This window comes from Molothrus aeneus, chromosome Z (genome assembly GCF_037042795.1).
Source record: "Molothrus aeneus isolate 106 chromosome Z, BPBGC_Maene_1.0, whole genome shotgun sequence".
NCBI classification, from domain to species: domain Eukaryota; kingdom Metazoa; phylum Chordata; class Aves; order Passeriformes; family Icteridae; genus Molothrus; species Molothrus aeneus.
This window is the reverse complement of record NC_089680.1, coordinates 14,668,078-14,680,785: the sequence shown is the minus strand read 5'-3', so window position 1 is coordinate 14,680,785 and position 12,708 is coordinate 14,668,078.

The window sequence follows — 12,708 nt, the reverse complement described above, 5'->3', positions numbered from 1 at the left end:
AGCATATGGAACAAAAATGTCAGGAGGTTTAAGCGCCTGCTTTAATGAGACTCGCAGGATTAACAAACCCTGCCGGCATCAGCCGCTGCAGCTTCGCTGCTTTCTACTTCAGCGTTTTCCCACGAGAGGGCAATGTCATCCCTATTTTCCATTCTTCAGTACCAGAGCACTCCAGAGCTTTGCGAGCCTACACATTGCCCCCTCTGCTGACCGATCCACACTCAGTTTGCTGCCTTGTTCTTATATAAATGGACCTATTTAGCATTGCGGCTATTAATCTTCAATAACGGGTCTACCATTTGCTGGCAAAAGAAATAGTAGTAACTGGGAGACTGTTCCTTGGCAAAGGCACTGCAAGCTCCAAAATTATCTGTCATTATGTGAGCCCTGAACTTGTGTGCTCCTTTGAAATATTGTAATTTACTTTCTGTGTAGATTTGTATGAGGAAAGCAGCCTCAGACATTAGTGCTGGCAGGCTATCCTTGAACAATACAGTTATCAAGCAGATGAACAGGAGTTGTGGTCTTGCATAATTGTTACTGAAGAGGAGCTGTGGGGGGAAAAGTTGTGAGGAAGAAGAGGGTAATTACTGTTCAGTGATTTGGCATATCATCAGTGCCAAAGTTGTCCTGTAAATCAACCTCATGTTTCAATACTCTACTGTAAGAACTCTTCGTATATATCAGGAACAAACTATGGGTTTGTTGTTTCGAACCCAAGGTGAGTCAGTCATGCCCTACCCCTTCCCCCTGTACCTGTCTGTTTAAAAAGTGCAGTTTTTATAGCTGGTTTTTGTTCTTGCCTTTGCAGGCATGCAGGACAAATTAGCAATACTGTCCATTCCAGTGATACCAGTTGTTTTGCCATCTGGCCTGTCAGCAGTGCAAGCACAATATTGCAACATCCAACTCCTCCCCATCATTCTCTCTTCACCACAGCAGAAGGAAAGATAAATGGTATTCCAGAAGAAACATCTCAGCAGAAATCCATGCCAGTGCTACATCCCTGCATCTCTCAGGAAGCCTTTAATATCTTTTGGGATTGAGACTACGTGAATTACCCAAGTGAGTGTGTGTCATGTCCAGGGCTAGGTATCAGAGCTTCCTGGCTCCAGGCCTTCTGTTTTGACACAGCTCTTTCTAACTGTAGAAACTGGTGAGTTTTCAGAATTGCAGCTGATGTAGCTTACACAAATACTTTCCCTTACTCAAAACGTGCATGCTGCAAGTTTTAAACCCCTGATATCAAGGCGGGGGGGGGGGGGGGGGGGAACCATTCCAGTTTGAGTTGCAGCATTCTCATTATTCTAATTGAGTTACATGTTTTTTTAATAGCCAAAACCACCTGTCCAAAGCAGAGAAAATAATAAAATTGGACTATTTAATTTTTCTCTGAGATATATTTTCAATTTGGTATTTCAGGGATCAGAAAATTCAAACTGTTGATGTTTTGAAAATGTTCCCACAGATGCCTTTTCTGCATTCCTCCAGCCACTGTAGATCATGTTCATTCAGTGCAGTCTTGGCTGGTGTGATTTATTCATGTGCTGCAGTGGAGATGCTCTCTGGAGCATTCAGTGGCTGATGGAGATGTGTGATGGAAAAGGAACACTGCTGCCTACTGTGAGCAATACGCTGTGGACTCTTTTGGCAGCTTTGTGGTTTCCATTGTCTGAACATCCTTCTAGACTCCTATAAAGTATCTTCTGCTACCTGAATGGTTAAAAGGATTAGAGGAGGGTCATAAACATCCACAGAGTTCATGTTACAATTGCCATTAATCTCCTCTTTTGCTTTATCTAGAGATTATTTGCCAGTTTAATTCTCCAATATGGTAAAAGAGACTGAACACATTTACAGAGCCATTTTTTTCTCTTTTCTCTCCCTTTGTTTAGAGGTTGCATTTGTTGGGGGTTTTTTTTTGGTTGGTTGGTTTTTGGGGGTTTTTGGTGGTGTTTTTTTCTTTGTTGGGGTTTGGTTTATTGGAGGTTTTTTGTGTTACATGTATTAAAAACATGCAAAGGTTATTTTTTGCCACTTAAGTGCATCTCCTCAGTTGTTTTTTACTTTCATTTTTTTGGTCTAGGTACAGCCTTAAAAAAGTAGCAGTTAAATGCTACTTGTTTAGCTTGAAAGCTAAACAATGTCTCAGCAGTTACACCACTGGAATACTGCCAGATTGAGGCAGGCAGTGGCCTGGCAGCTGGGCTGGGTTTAACTGCACTGCGTGGCACAGAGCTGTGCAGCAGCAGGGCACTTCGGCACGAGTGCCATCCTGTGTCACTGGCCCTCACACCTCGCACCTGGAATCAGATTGATGGGAAGGAATAAGAGGTACATTTCAAAGCTTTCTCTGTCCACATGAAATAAACCATGTCTCTAACACAACTTAACTAACTTACTGTACCTTGCAGTCTTGAAGCTTTAACTGTAAAAAGTGTGTTTGGGGATTAAAGCACACTGTTTCCACAGAGCATGCATTCTAATTTTTGGGACCCTTGTTGAGATTTGGGATGTGTGATATATTTGGAATAGATTTTGTTTTGCACATGGGGGATTCTGTTTTAATAAATCTAGATTACATTGCCCATGTCATAAAAATATAGACCATGACATACATGGTTATGAGAGCCTCTCAGCTAGATTTGGCAAGTGATACTACTGTAAAATATTTAGACAAGGCAACAGAAAAGTCCATATAGTGACACTGTGGTTTGGTTGGATGATTTTTAAGCCACTGTCATTTTTCTAGACTACATGGATATGCTTTGAAGCAGAACCTTTTGAAATGAACCCTAAATGCACTTTGGCACTTGGAATCAAGAGATTTTTTTAAAAAATTGGATCCTGTTATTATTAATCTCTTGGTTGCTGGGAAAGAAATCCAGATAAATGTGTCAGTCACTCTTATTTGCATTTAGATGATAGAAACTGACATGTTTTCATTTTATCTTTCACAGATAAAAGATTTCAGCAGAAGAATTCAAATGTGCACTTTGTTCTTTTTTTTAAGCAGAGAACCTGCAAAATAGCTTGAAAATTATGATTTAAAAAGAGGTATATATATCAAAAAGACAAATGCATTTGATAGATCTGCAAATGCTGTACATTGTTATAGTTCTAAGTTTCTAAAGTCTCTGAATTTCATTTTTGTTTCTTTTAATTACATCAGTATTTCTCTAATTTTATTTCTCTAATGTTTTAATTACATCAGTATTTCTTCTTTTTAAAGAGAAAACCCATGCACAGAATGAAAGAACATGATAGAAGTTTGGTTTCTTCAGCACATTTGAAGTAAAATACCCCAAAAGATCTGTTCAACAGATCATTCCTGCAGTGATAAGCTGTTGATTGTTACCTGTGCAATGATCCCTACAAATTGTGCCATTATCCTTCAAAGAAAAGAACATACCAAAATATTACAGCCTTGTGATAAGTGACATAACTCACAGTTTTCCTATTGTGACAAGGGAGACAAGTCTGTTTCTTGCCAAACCTCAGTCCTGCCTGTCTCCTGTTCATTATGTCCACTCCTAAAGCATCACTGATGGTTCCTTCCCACTTTTTTAGCCACTACTCACTTCCTCTCCTTACAGCTGGTGTGTTTGGCTGTGCTACAGGATAGGTTTGTGCTGCTCCTTGCCATTCATAACTGGGAAGTGGTTACCTCTGGAGTGATGCAGAAGACATGTCAGTGTCTGAGAGCTGGTATTGTGTGAGTTAGCATATTCCCTTTCTAGTGGGTATCAGATGAAGGAGGTGGCAGGTGTGATCCTCAAGATGGTAAGCCACAGCACACCACTGGGCAAAAGTGGGTAGAGCACAGTGCCTATTAGGTAAAATTAGAAAGCAATTTTCAATTACTTGTATTGACAGTAAAAAAGGAGATGCTTTGTCATCAGAGGAATAGTCTTCCGTCACATGCTGCCAGATGTTTAATTTTGGTGGCTTAGCCCCTATGCATTTCTACCATTTGCTGGAGCATTACTTGAATCATGAGAATGAGCTGCTTCTGTTCTCTACCTGGTGAATTCTTCTTCTGGTGAAATGTAACAGAGCAATTGCCGTACAGAGAGATCAGAGCCTGAGGAATGAAGGTTGGGAGCTGGCATCAGGTTCATAGGGAAAAGAAAGACCAGCAACATTAACTATGATAAAGCAGCTCTGGGCTTAGGGCTTTTTTGATGAGGGCATCCATGCAGTAGGGTTAACATCCAGGAGTGCACTCCAGAGCCGCTCATCATGCAAGGTGTAGGACAATTCTTTAAAAAAATCAAAGTCTGGGAGAGGACAATTCTTTGTTGTGTTTCTTGCACCAAGGATCACTCCTCTGCTTAGAGCTTGGAGCAGTAAATGCAATATGATGAGCCATCCAAACTTCATTGCTAGCTTGTGGAATATAGATCAGATGGATTACACTTAACAGTTAAAATCAACAGTTGATTGTGATTAGTGTGACTAATTAGAGTACCTAAACAAGATAAGTGGCCTGCAAGATGAAGCCTCCACATTCTCATGGAGATTTGTTATTTTTGTGATCTGTGCTGTGCAAGCACTTAAAAATACAGTATGAATATAAGAAAGCTGTGTCATGACCCTTGCTTACAGCAATAAAGGATTGTTTTTCTTTCTTGGAGAGTTTTTACAAAAAGCAGTGAGCTCATCCTCCTGTATGTCCTGCACTGTGTATGACGCTCTCAGGTTTAAAAGCTATGGTTGAAGTGGGATGAAAAGAGAAAACTGTTTCCATTATGTATTTTGTTTATTTATAGATAGATAGATAGACATAGATATTAGATAGATTGATAGACATAATAAATAAATAAATAAATAAATAAATAAATAAATAAATAAATAAATAAATATATATATATATATATATATATATATATAATTCCTTTATATGTAGAGTCTGTCCTATGACTGAAGAGATGGTGAGAGTCATTGTCTCCTAAGGAAAAGCTGCATGAACCAGTGATGAGGGAAAGATAGTTGTACTAGTTTACTTTCTTTCCATTTTCCAAAATTCGTTTGCTCTGTGACCTTGAACAAATCTTGCAGCTGCTATTTACTGTGAAATAAACACAGGCAATGTTTTTTTAATGGAAAAATGCTTTGAAATGAGAGGATACCAAAATCCATGGAAAACATCTAAGAAAGGTAACCTGTTGTGCTCAGATGGGGTACTGTAGATGTAAGCTTTATCATTCCCCAGAGTTTAACACCTCTAAGACTACAAGAGTGTTGTGAGGAGTTTCTTCATTTTATTTCTCAGATTTTAACCCCTTTTATCCTTCGCACTCCCCTAGACCTATTTTGAAGCTTCTGGTATTGATATGGCATAGATGTGGCATACTATCAAAGTTTAAAACAAGAAAGCTACAAAAAATCACTCCAGTTTCAAAATGCATGCAATAATATCTGGACCCCATTGCCTTCTCTGTAACTGAAAACTAACGAGGATAAGCCTGGGCAGTGAACATTTTCTTAGAGATGGATTCTCTAGTCAGCCATAGCCAGGCTGTGTGTGGCTGTGTGATGCCAGGCTGTGTGTTGGCTGTGTGATGCCAACACTTATAAATACAATTTTCTTGCAGCAAAGTAGAGAGAGGGCTCAGTGCTCTACTCTTGTTCCTTGGTTCCTGTGGAAGTTATCCTCTATGGCAAGGAGACGGTCCTGACTGCTGCTTATGGCAGGAGTGATGCTGACATCACCCCTCTCCTGCTGCTTTCATTGATTCAGAGGTCAGGTGCTGGTGGAAGCCCCCTGGACTGCCAGCCACAGCAAAAACAGACTTGTCCAGTCAATGATTTATCTGCTCCATGGAAAAGTGACAAGGAATCAGGCCCTCTCCTGCAGCTGATTTGAACTTTGACAGCTGCCAGTAAATATCTATGCTGTGTCCCATGTTAAAAGCTCTCAGATCTCATGATGCCTTAGAGTCTGTCAGATCTTACACACACAGAATGAATAGAGATAAACTCGACCCCTACTGTGCAAGCAGGTTTAAGTATCCTGTGAGCATTCACTTCTATTTACCTGACTTCCAAGCCACTTCATTTTGTTCTTTTCTGAATTTCCGCAAAGTGAATACACTCTAAAAGAGAAATCTGTGGCTCAGTGAAGTACAGATCTGAAGTAACACACCAGCTACTCCAGTTTTTTCTTTCTACCTGACCAGAGGTTGCAGGGCTTTCTTCCTTTGCTGGGAAGTCTGTTTGGAGCAGCTATTTTGCTCCACAATGGTCTTCCCCCTTCCCTTATCAAGGCTAGTTTTCTACAGCCAGTCCCTTCCTGGTAAGGGCAGCCTGGTCTGTATTGTGGGAGATAGTGTGGAGCTGCACATACAGACAATCTTCCCCTAGAAACCCTCAGAGAACTGAAAAGCCAGCATCCTTAATGGAAGATATGATTTCAGACCATCTCCATGTCTCCACAGGAGCCCAACTTCTACTGACATGAAGAAAACAAAGGAATTTTTCTTCCTTGCTCCAGGATAGGCACCATATGGCATTGTTCTAGGAGAAAAAGTGGGTAAAACATTATTTCTTGCTGTTTTTTAAGGGAGAATGAAATAATTATTTCAATTGTGATGCTTGATATTGCAACCATTCTTTTCTTGTAAGTGCATTATCATCATATATTGGTAATATCCATGATGTGTTTTCTTTTCCAACCCAATGGCAATGTGGACCACACTTTCAAGGAATGTAGTCTGACTAAAAGAAAAGTGGCATATACACTGAGCAACTGACTAAGGGAATGATCTAGGCTTGTTGCACAATCAGGATCAAGAGATTAGGTGGCAGTCTTTTCATTTGCAATGTGCTTTACCGCAATATCAATTCAAGGATAAGAATGAGCTATTGCAAGGAACACTAGAGCAGTAAATTTTCCCCTTATATTCTGGGTGTGGCATAGCACACAAAATGGCAGCTGCTCTTTGAAAGAGTTTGAAGAACTCACAAATCATTTGTATCTCCATGACACTGCCTCTACCATACAGAGTAGGATTCAATCATTTTCTTCAAACTGTGATTCGAGAGAGACATGAGTATCAGAAAGGCAAGTGGTGCTGGGCTGGACATGCCTTTGTTGAATTGCCAGATGATGGTGCTTTCAAAGAGCCCCAAGTCTCTAAACCTATTAAATTGAGATTAAATATCTGAAAGTCTTAGTCCTTGAACATTCAGGTAATTCTGAGAAAAATAAAAGTCATGACTAAACCCATGCAAACTGTACTGACTTTCAAGAATTCTTGGCAACCCCACATGTATGGTTTGTGAACTAATAACCCACTTAAAGTTTTGCAAGGCCCACAGTTGGCAAATAACTTATATCCAGTATTTCTGTGTTGTTTTTAGCATTGTACGAAATGTTCCATGCTTAGACCAGTTTTCTAAAAGCAGATATAAATTTAACAAGAAAATCACATCTCAAGACCCAAGTTGTATATTTGGGTCTCAGAGTACTCTCATTATCTGAAAGGCAATAGAGACTCAGGGCTTTGCACAGGTCACACTGTGAATCAGTAATTCAGCTGAGATAAGATGATTGACTTCCCTTTCCCTTTTTTTGCCCCATTTATTAGATTCCCCTGCCAGTATAAACAGTCTGCATAGCTTGGTAACAAGGTTAAAATGTCAGGTCGAGTTCATTTTAAATTGCTTGAGCCACTTGTGGAATGTAAACTCTATGATCAAGTTTGTATTTAACCACAAATCTTCAAACAGTTCAGTACTGAGACAAAAACTGATTGCACAGCAAGCCATGGCTGCCTCTGATAGATACAGGCTAACAGTGTAGGTGGGTCTTATCTTCTGCTGGAACTTCTAAAGTGATTTACTATCTCCATATAACAGATGTGTTTCATTCTCATTAAAAAAAGTTAAAGCCACCTGGCTACATCAGGATTAGCTAACACCCAGCCCTGCTAAACAGGACTTGCCAGAGTATGTAAAAATAAAACCACTTAATCAGCCATTAGGAATGATGAAGAAACAGTTATGATGTTTCTGCAATTTAGCATAATAATGAAGCAATATTCTGCAGTAAGATAAAGGGACACAGGGCATGCCCTGCTCTGAGTGGAAGGAATAACTCCACCATGTGCAAGCATTACAAATCAATACAGCTTGACTTCAGAGCAGCTAAGGCAGGGTGGCATTGACTTCAGTCAATGCACATTACCTCCACCAGGCATAATCTATCTCCAGATAAGTTTGTTGCAAAAGTAAGAACTCAATGCCTTAATTTCTGCTGCTATGATTTGCATTGTATTTTATTTCAGCCAGAAAACATGGAAATTATATTAAGAACTAGTCTCTGCCATCAAGTTCCCAATCTGACAGGCAACAGACACTGGTAAACAGCTGGAAAAGGAAGTCTACTTGATTCTGTATTAATTCTGAGAATTGCTGTCTTGTCAGGATCAGTCCTGCATTCATGCTCCAAGCCCCTTCTATCCTCACTAACTAGCTCCCCACAATGAAGCCCAAAGCAGAACTACAGCAAAAGTCAAGCCTGGTTTAAAGCAGGGTCTCTGCTCATACAAACTGTGTGGATGCAACAAACTCCAGCCCTTTGATCACAGTCACAGAAAGCTGCCTGACCAGCAAAAGGCTGTTAAGTAAGCAAAGGCACCCAGGGTTTCTGGGCCAAATGCAGCACCTGGAGCAGGATTGCTACTGTTTGTTACCTGCTCACTCTTAGAGATGCCTGCAGTCCTATGGCAGCCACATATCAGAAAAAGACATCCTGCAGACACTGGTGCATCCCTGCAGGCACGTCTGGACCTGTGCACACCTGCAGGGAGCTGAGCAGGTGGGCAGTCATCTCCTCCTGCAGACCTGCCTGGGGACCCTGCTGCACTCCTCTGCAAGGACCGCCCTGGATGACAGTCCCTGCTCTGTGTCACTGTGGACAGGAGGAGAGCCTGTCACAGACTGTGGGGTTTTGGGTGGTCCCCCATGTTCAGGGGGGTACATGGGCATGTGTTGTAAAACACCCTGGGCGTCAACTGCTCTTTTTATTCAAAACTCTTCTTTTTTTGCCTATGAAGCACTAGCGGTAAGGATAGAAACCTGCATTCTCATGCTCAATAAGAGACCTCAAGGCAAAGATAGCCCTCTGTCTTGGATATTTTTCCCCTCCCCTGATGTCAGAAATCATAAACAAAGTATTATTTTGTTCTTCACAAGAACTTTAACAGGGGACTTTGAAACTCTTCTATCTGACTGCTCTTTGTTTCCTCAAGTAACTCAGCCCCACCTGAGTCTCCTCTTCATCCTGACTACATTTCTTATAGGCACTGAGAAATCTTATAACTACACTCCTATCTCAGCCTGGCTGGCCTTTTAAATTTGGAAAGGAGAATGGTAAAAACTCGTAGCAGCTCTCAAAATGAAAGTGAAAAAAGATAATCCCATAAAATCTCAATGTAAACAAAAGGAAGCCAATTTGTTATGTAACGTAGAACATCAGGTTGCACTCCCACTCCTCTCCCTCTCACTCTCAGGGCACTCTGGGAGACTAGAAGCTATTTTTTTTCCTGTCCTTTCCCTTCCTCTGCATAGGCAGATTGTTTTCAATTGCATAGCTGGAATGGTATTCCTCTTCCCTCTGACATTTTTTCTCTTTCCTTTGGGCCTGGTTCAAAACACAAATTAAGACAGTCTTTTGTGTTTGACATAGTAAGTCTGTGTCAGCAAAATTCAGTCTCCAGCAAGAATTGTAAGAGATGTTGTGACATCAGAAGTAAGTCACTCCTTGAAACACTTCTGAGAAAAACAGACTTTCGATTTATGACTGGTTTACTGTTAAGGCTTTCATTTGGATATTTCAAAGTAATTTTTATTTCTGAAAAAAAAATCAATAATATCCAAACAGCTGGACCTTTTCTTACTAATATAATTAAAAATAACCATTTAAGCATTTAAGCCCGCAATTAGACACCAGTAAAACAGAGTAAATTAATGAGGAATTGGAATTTTCCACCAATGCAAGCATCAAGTCACTTTTCTGTCAGACAGCTTGTTTCACGTCCAGAACCTAGCCCAAACATTACCAAAAAAGGACAGTTGAGGGAGCAGGGTGGTATTAGATGTGAGAGAGCACTCTTGCTTCTACGAGAATTATTCTTTTAATTTTCTATATTGGTGGGAAATAGCCAGAAATTTAGGGTAGTATGCAACAAGTGAGGAAGAGAGACTGAATTTACTAGTATTTCAGGAAACCTGCTGAAACTGCAATGAGTCATTTGTACAAGATGTTAAGAGATTGTGGCATAAAAAATACATAAACTTGCCTCAGTGTGTTGCTGTAGCACACACACTACTTGAAATTATTTTTTCTGACCTTAATTTAATTAAGAACTAGTCAAGAAGAAATAATTTTAGAGTTATATCAGACCAACAGTGTGTCTACAGAAAGGAAAAAAGAAGTTGTTTTTGCGTTTGCATTTTTAAAAGACACCATAGCTTTTCATAAAGCCTGAAGTAAAACAAAAAGGATGAAATGGATGGCACTGTACAAAATACGCAACCAGATGCATAATTAAGGCCTAGTCAAGGGAGGAAAAGGCAGACTGAATAGTTCTGTGGGTAGAGCAGATCTATCCAGCAGTGTCTGGGAGCAGGACCTGGCCCTCAGCCACAAGCTAGAAAATGAGGGTTGTGAGGATAGGACAAGACTGCACAGGATGAAATGCAGCTTAGCGTGCTGGGACTTACTGGTGCTAAATTAACCCAGAAGCACCTGTTTAGTGTAAATTAACCACGAGGTTACTGCTTTCAGCAGCTATTAGCACAGATCATAGCTTTATTCAGTGGCCAGCTACATCAAGGGAATCAGGGATAAAATGGGCTGGTAATTTGCATGCCCGCTTGGGAGTTAGTCATGTCAGCCTATCTCTGGGCACATCTGTCTGTGCCTCATAGGATAATATGTTCTTACCTTACCTCAACAAAACACAAACGGTTTGCTCCCAGACAATGCTCAAATACCTGAGAAAAGGTGCCTAAATAAAGTTTAAGTCACTCTATGAATGCTTTTATACCACATGGAAAGTCCCAAGGCTGATATGTGTGCTTTGCTGAACCAGAAACATTGTTTTGTCAAGATATATCCATCTTAAAATATGGCTCTCATCTGTCATCGGCCTAAAGTGCTTGCAGGTGCTCTGCACAGGGCATGAATACAAACACAATCAAAACTGGCCCCACTTTCTCCCCCCTCGCTCGCACAAGCTCGCTGCAGTTTCCTGCTAGCGTTTCTGACTGCCCATGCTGTGCATCTCCGGCACTTCTATTCCTTCCCAAAAGAGGACTGCTGGCACTTCTTACATCACTTTGCTCACTGCCTGCCTCTCTGTCTCCCTACCTTACCAGTGTGGCTTGAACCTCTGCCCTTTTAATGGCAGGAGACCTGTGCTGATGTGATGCTTCCTTTTCTCTCTGAGGGCAAGCATTTAATGACATGATGGATGCAGCCCTCTTTTGTACAGTTCTTACCCTCAGTGGCACAGTGTGCAAAGGATTGTCTTAAACCACTGTCATGGTATTTCCTATTGACAAGTGTTTCACTTGCTACATTAGGCCTACTAATTAGGCCTACTGCCAGTAAGGTAATGAAGATATGAAACGTAGCAGTTTCTATTTCATTTCCTTAAGTGCAAAATTTCTTCGTAGCTGAAAGCAAAAATCTTCATTTAGCAAGCCAGACTATTAGAAGATTATAAAAATACATTCTGGAAGGAGATAGGGAAAGAACAATATATAAACATTAATACAAGAGTATGTTCAGTTTTTAATGCTGTCACTGCCTCAAAGTCCAATGTACAGAAGGATGAAGTCAGCCAAGGGCAAGTTAGATAGCCCTTGGGTGAGGAGGTCTTCTCAGGGAGCTCACAGTAAGCCTGTGCATGTTGGTGGTTGAGAGGCAGACAGCACTGCAAAAATATTCCTTGCTTTGCTGTTTGTTTTCATTCCTTCCTCATCAAGATCATGGAGAAATTTCTACCCTTCCAAGGGAGCTATTATCTCTACTAGTCCGTTTCCTCCTCCACATCCTGCAAAGCCCAAGGTCTCAAGGGATGACTAAGCCAATGTTTTTAGGATGCAAAGAAGTGAAATGGGTATAAACTCAGAGTAACCTCAATCAAAGCATGGGAGAATACAAGTGTGACCATAACCTGGACTTTGCTGAGACCAGAAAATGTGCTCCAGGCCAGCACTGTTCTTCTTAGATGCCACAGATTTTTAGGAAATAGCAAGGACTGGAGAATGAGCATATCCCTTTCAAAGTAGGAAGGTAGGGTTGATCATTTGCCAAGGCACTTCTTCAGCGGCAGCTGGCAGGTAAACTGTAAACCCACTAACCCCAACTGCACTGAGGATGTGGGAGACACAAGGGGGGAGTACTGAGAGGAGAAGCACAAGCCAACATGCTGTGGATTGATACAGCTTGTGGAATGTCAGGTTTATAGAAATGACACATTTTAAACACTGGCTTTTTGTATCACATTAAAAACACATATAAGGACAGCACTAAGGCATTTGGTGTTCTGAACAGTTCCTGACTTGGCCTTTAAGATATTAAATAGGTCTGATTAATCTCTCAGTTACATGGTTGCAGGGAGGACAATCTCACTGAATTTGGGCAATTAGTTATCTACAGCTGGAAGCTGCATGCACTACACTTATAAAATG